Source organism: Martes martes (genome assembly GCF_963455335.1).
Source record: "Martes martes genome assembly, chromosome: 5".
Taxonomy (NCBI): Eukaryota; Metazoa; Chordata; class Mammalia; order Carnivora; family Mustelidae; genus Martes; species Martes martes.
The window spans coordinates 35747195-35754378 of record NC_137892.1 but is presented as its reverse complement, the minus strand read 5'-3'; positions in this window follow the sequence as shown (position 1 = coordinate 35754378).

Here is a 7184-nt window from a genome sequence, read left to right as displayed (position 1 = left end):
GCTTGTCCCTTACTCTTTGCTGGAGGATGCTGGTTTTGAGGCTTGCCAGCACCCGCTACACTCCCATGTCTGTTTGATGGCAGTGTCGTATTTTATGGGCTCTTATAACTTATTATGTCCAAGTTTCCTGCCATTAATCACTAAAGTCTACCATCTTCACATTTCTGAAATACAATTTAATGAATTCACATCCACTGAAACAAACCCCTTTTCCTGGCTGCTGTAGTGCTGAAAAAGGAATGTGTATTTCTGGCAAGTTGTCTGATCGAGTGCAGTTCCACCACGGAAGAATAACCCTCTCGATTCTAGCATCAACTCTCTCCTTTTTTTTTATTCCTAGAGTGCGTTTTTGCAAATCTGTGATTGTTGCAGCATTAATTAGAAAGACCTTTGACTTTATTAGATAACAACCGTTGACCTTGGTTGGTTTCTCATGCTGAACTGAGTCCAAATGACTGGTACAGGCTGGGTATTGTGACAAATTTCTTGACTGTGCCGGTTTACTGCAACTAATGTTAACATTGGACAAAACAATGTCTGTACCCCATTACATGCAAAGATAACACATGCATGTTAAGAAATGGCAAAATGGAGATGAACATCACATGTAAGTCTCTTTCTATAGAATATATTCCTATCATAAATATTTGAACATACAGTTTTAAATTCAGATATTAAAATACAGGCTACCTGGTTCTTCCTCTCATTGTTATTTTGTATCCATGTACATGTTTATGAGGTGTCTACCACGGTGACTAAGATAGTATTAGCGAGGAGTAGTCAAGTTCTGGTAGGACTGTAGTGGTGGAGACACAGAAGAGAGAACTGAAGAACATTTTCCATAAGGAATCCACGGGGAAGTAATTCTATGTAGAGGAAGAAGGATTTGGATAACTGAGCTTTTTCTCTTGAAACAGCATCAACTGGGTGTTGGGAATGTTGGATTCAAGGTGCCAACTGACACGAAGGAAATGAAAAATTAACTCTTTACCACAGTAACCCTTCTGGAACTAAGATACCTGTCTGAGATGTCCCTTCTGCCCCCCAGAAAAGCAGGAGTGAGCCTTTGGCCTGGAGTTGGGTGTGGGATTCCAGAACCAGCTGCTGGTCATGCCTGGACTTGATGTGTGCATGTCTCAGATTTAATAGGTAAGATCCGGGGGAAGGCATATTGAAAAGCCAGGGGGAATGTCTAAACCTATGTTTGAATTCATTCTAATTCACCCCATTATAGAAGAAATATAATTTTGTTTTCTGAAAATCTACTGGATTTGGAACCCTGTGTGCCCATTTCTGTTCAGTTGGTGGCACAGTCCTTCACTGTCACTGGGATTCCTTCTCCCCCTAGAGATCGCACCAAACCTTGGGAGATGGGGATCGTACATGTGTAATGTCTGCAAAAGAAAAGATCTCTGACTTATAAGTCCACCGTGTTCACTGCTGGTATCCTTGCTTCCAAATCCTCACTGTCTCCTGACATCTGGTAGTTCCTCTGGTTCTATGTCCCATGGGATGTGAATGGCTTTGCCAAAGCCAGGACCCTCTGTGCTTAGGGTTCTTCCTCCTGGGGTGCCCATGGCACCATCTCTTTCTGAGGTCTTTAGCTGCAAGGTGCCACCCCAGAATAAGACCAGGTAGTTCTGCTGTTCTCTGGGTGCACGCCGCTCTCTTGCCCCAGCCCAGGGGAATCCCATCCTGCACTTGTACTTTTCCCAAGCCCTCTGCTTCTGCAGGCAGACCTCCTCCTCAGTGGGGTTAGGGTTAAGGAAACACAAACAGGAAAATCCAACAGGTGTCTTGTTTTACTTCGCCATGGACCTGCCCTAAGGCAATGAATCAAAGAGCTGGCTACCTGCTTTGATGAAGGAAGAAAGAGGGGGGAAAGCACAGGGAGGAAATCAACTTAAATTAATACTTCAAAATATGATGCAGCGGCTTCAGGCGTGAACCCGAAGGGGCTGGGCAGAGAGGGAAATTCTAGGCTTGAACACCACCGTGGTGAAAAGTCTGGGGAGCCCACAGATTGCAGGCTTAGAGAAGTAAGTGGGAGGTGGAGCCTGAAATAGTTCCTTCATCTGGGGTGGAAGTGTCCAGCTCTGGCGTCTCTTTGCAGGATGTGTGTGGTTCCATGGAAATGGGGGGAGAGGAAGCAGCATGAATGTTTCTTTCTGTATTTGGTTTTGAAAGAACTAAGAGAGTTAGAGGTTTACCCTCAAAAGGAAGTCGGGTTTATCCTACTTTCTGCTGATAGATTGATCTGCGTTTGCATTTCTGCTTCCTGGTACGCCTTGCCCCTCCCGGGCCCTGGAACGCCATGTGCTCCTAACCCAGGGCGAAGCAGACTTGGAAGGCTGGGGTGAGCAGAAGGCGAATATTCGTTGATCCACTGCTGGGCTGGACTCAGTTATTGATTAACTTATGGAGCAGAGAAGACACCGCGGATGATGCTCTTTCAAAATAAATCAGTATTCCGGGCACTGAAAGGGAAACCAGGTTTGAGGAAATCGCAAAGACAGGCTGAGAAAAGATCAAACCACAGAAGGTCAGGTACCACCAAGAGGTTGCTGGCAGAATGATGTAGCCTCTTTATTGATGATTGTAGGCAGCTGGGGAAAGGCGTCCAGGGAGGTGATCTATTCACAGCTCCCTCATTCCAATGTGGACTGCATCTTTGAGTCCACCCAGAAAAGATCAAGAGGAGAAAGAACTGGGAGTGGGGAGAAAGGGGCGGCTCAGCGGGCACTGATGGAAACACGGACGGCTGGTGAAGGTGAAGGGAAGAATGCAGCAGAGCTGAGATGTATCCTTCCGACGTGGACGTCACCCTGGGCTGGGCTACAAGATGGCAGAAGTGAGAGGGACTGCTCCCTTTTTCCCTGCCAGGAGCTGTCAAGTGCTAGAAACATCATGAAGGGCTGGGCACAAGTGTCTTCATTTGCCCAAGTGTGAGCATGGCCGAGGGCAGGCGGGTAATGTGGAGTCAAGCATGGAGGGGGCTCAGTGGCCATTAAGACCACCGGAGCAGACACAGCAAATCACCGGCAGCTGGGGTTTCCTAGCTCGGCTTTTGTCTTCTCGCCTGTGTGACAATGATGCCCGAATGGAGTTGCAGTATTAAATGAAATCAAGTAGTGATTTAGGCATTAACTTATTCATCTATTTTTTTTTTCTTTCTGGGTAGTGAGGATATCAGTGTAAAAATGAAGTCTCAGACGATAAACAACTCAACACAGAAATGTAAAAGAGAGGGTCAGGTCCTGACCAGTGACCGCAGCAAAATGAAGCAGGCTGAGCACACAGAGTGACATGGTGTTAGGGAAGGTCTCTTGACCAAGGGGGCATTTGAGAAGACGCCAATGAACAATGGGAACAAGCCATGCCCCTCTCTAGAGAAAGAGCATTTTAGGCTGTGGAAACAGCAGAGGAAACCTGGGGACTGAACAGACTTGGTGCACTTGGGCAATGACTAGACTAGAAGCTGATAAGAAAGATGAGAGCCATAGGAAATGAGGTTAGAGAAATGGCCAGATCCTGGAGGGCCTTGTAAGCCATGGGAAAAACTTAGGGCATTATTTTAAGGGTGATGGGAAATCCTGACATATGCAAAGGTTTTTTTTTTTTTTTTTTTTTTTTTAATTTTTTATTTATTTTCAGCATAACAGTATTCATTGTTTTTTCACCACACCCAGTGCTCCATGCAATCTGTGCCCTCCCTAATACCCACCACCTGGTTCCCCCACCCTCCCACCCCGCCCCTTCAAAACCCTCAGGTTGTTTTTCAGAGTCCATAGTCTCTCATGGTTCACCTCCCCTTCCAATTTCCCTCAACTCCCTTCTCCTCTCCATCTACCCTTGTCCTCTATATTATTTGTTATGCTCCACCAATAAGTGAAACCATATGATACTTGACTTTCTCTGTTTGACTTATTTCACTCAGCATAATCTCTTCCAGTCCTGTCCATGTTGCTACAAAAGTTGGGTATTCGTCCTTTCTGATGGAGGCATAATACTCCATAGTGTATATGGACCACATCTTCCTTATCCATTCATCCGTTGAAGGGCATCTTGGTTCTTTCCACAGTTTGGCGACCGTGGCCGTTGCTGCTATAAACATTGGGGTACAGATGGCCCTTCTTTTCACTCCATCTGTATCTTTGGGGTAAATACCCAGCAGTGCAATTGCAGGGTCATAGGGAAGATCTATTTTTAATTTCCTGAGGAATCTCCACACTGTTCTCCAAAGTGGCTGCACCAGTTTGCATTCCCACCAACAGTGTAAGAGGGTTCCCCTTTCTCCACATCCTCTCCAACACACGTTGTTTCCTGTCTTGCTAATTTTGGCCATTCTAACTGGTGTAAGGTGGTATCTCAATGTGGTTTTGATTTGAATCTCCCTGATGGCTAGTGATGATGAACATTTTTTCATGTGTCTGGTAGCCATTTGTATGTCTTCCTTGGAGAAGTGTCTGTTCATATCTTCTGCCCATTTTTTAATATGATTATCTGTTTTGTGTGTGTTGAGTTTGAGGAGTTCTTTATAGATCCTGGATATCAACCTTTTATCTGTACTGTCATTTGCAAATATCTTCTCCCATTCCGTGGGTTGCCTCTTTGTTTTGATGACTGTTTCTTTTGCTGTGCAGAAGCTTTTTATCTTGATGAAGTCCCAGAAGTTCATCTTTGCCTTTGTTTCCTTCGCCTTTGGAGACATATCTTGAAAGAAGTTGCTGTGGCTGATATCAAAGAGGTTACTCCCTATGTTCTCCTCGAGGATTCTGATGGATTCCTGTCTCACGTTGAGGTCTTTTATCCATTTCGAGTTTATCTTTGTGTACGGTGTAAGAGAATGGTCAAGTTTCATTCTTCTACATATAGCTGTCCAGTTTTCCCAGCACCATTTATTGAAGAGACTGTCTTTTTTCCACTGGATATTTTTTCCTGTTTTGTCAAAGATTATTTGACCATAGAGTTGAGGGTCCATATCTGGGCTCTCTACTCTGTTCCACTGGTCCATGTGTCTGTTTTTATGCCAGTACCATGCTGTCTTGGTGATCACAGCTTTGTAGTAAAGCTTGAAATCAGGTAACGTGATGCCACCAGTTTTATTTTTGTTTTTCAACATTTCCTTAGCAATTCGGGGTCTCTTCTGATTCCATACAAATTTTAGTATTATTTGCTCCAGCTCTTTGAAAAATACTGGTGGAATTTTGATTGGAATGGCATTAAAAGTATAGATTGCTCTGGGCAGTATAGACATTTTAACGATGTTTATTCTTCCCATCCAAGAGCATGGAATGGTCTTCCATCTTTTTGTGTCTTCTTCAATTTCTTTTAGGAGTGTTCTGTAGTTCCTCGAGTACAGATCTTTAACCTCTTTGGTTAGGTTTATTCCGAGGTATCTTATGGTTTTTGGTGCTATAGTAAATGGAATCGATTCTCTAATTTGCCTTTCTGTATTTTCATTGTTAGTGTATAAGAAAGCCACTGATTTCTGGACATTGACTTTGTATCCTGCTACATTACTGAATTGCTGTATGAGTTCTAGTAGTTTGGAGGTGGAGTCTTTCGGGTTTTCCATATAAAGAATCATGTCATCTGCGAAGAGAGAGAGTTTGACTTCTTCCTTGCCAATCTGGATACCTTTTATTTCTCTTTGTTGTCTGATTGCTGTTGCTAGGACTTCTAATACTATGTTGAACAAGAGTGGTGAGAGTGGGCATCCTTGTCGTGTTCCTGATCTCAATGGGAAGGCTGCAAGCTTTTTCCCATTGAGGATGATATTTGCTGTGGGTTTTTCATAGATAGATTTGATGAAGTTCAGGAATGTTCCCTCTATCCCTATACTTTGAAGCGTTTTAATCAGGAACGGATGCTGGATTTTGTCAAAAGCTTTTTCTGCATCAATGGAGAGGATCATGTGGTTCTTCTCTCTTCTCTTATTGATTTGTTCTATCACATTGATTGATTTGCGAATGTTGAACCATCCTTGTAACCCAGGGATGAATCCTACCTGGTCATGGTGGATAATCTTTTTAATGTGCTGTTGGATCCTGTTTGCTAGGATCTTGTTGAGAATCTTAGCATCCATATTCATCAGTGATATCGGTCTGAAATTCTCCTTTTTGGTAGGGTCTTTGCCTGGTTTGGGGATCAGGGTAATGCTGGCTTCATCAAAAGAGTCTGGAAGTTTTCCTTCTGCTTCAATTTTTTGAAACAGCTTCAGGAGAATAGGTATTATTTCTTCTTTGAAAGTTTGATAGAATTCCCCAGGGAATCCGTCAGGTCCTGGGCTCTTGTTTTTTGGGAGGTTTTTGATCACTGCTTCAATCTTGTTACTAGATATCGGTCTATTCAGGTTGTCAATTTCTTCCTGGTTCAATTTTGGGAGTTTATAGTTTTCCAGGAATGCATCCATTTCATCTAGGTTGCTTAGCTTATTGGCATATAACTGTTGATAATAGCTTCTGATGATTGTTTCTACTTCCTTGGTGTTAGTTGTGATCTCTCCCTTTTCATTCTTAATTTTATTAATTTGGGCTTTCTCTCTTTTCTTTTGGATTAGTGTGGCCAATGGTTTATCGATCTTATTGATTCTTTCAAAAAACCAGCTTCTAGTTTCGTTGATACGTTCTACTGTATCTCTGGTTTCTACCTCGTTGATCTCTGCTCTAATCTTGATTATTTCCCTTCTTACGTGTGGAGTTGGTTTGATTTGTTGTTGATTCTCCAGTTCTTTAAGGTGTAGAGACAGCTGGTGTATTCTGGATTTTTCAATTTTTTTGAGGGAGGCTTGGATGGCTATGAATTTCCCCCTTAGGACCGCCTTTGCTGTATCCCATAGGTTTTGGAGTGAAGTGTCTTCGTTCTCATTGGATTCCATAAATTGTTTAAGTTCTTCATTGATCTCCTGGTTGATCCAAGCATTCTTAAGCAAGGTGGTCTTTAGCTTCCAGGTATTTGAGTTCCTTCTGAACTTTTCCTTGTGATTGAGCTCCAGTTTCAAAGCATTGTGATCTGAGAATATGCAGGGAATAATCTCAGTCTTTTGGTATCGGTTGAGCCCTGATTTGTGACCCAGTATGTGGTCTATTCTGGAGAAGGTTCCATGTGCACTTGAGAAGAATGAGTATTCTGTTGTTTTAGGGTGGAATGTTCTGTATATATCTATGAGGTCCATCTGGTCC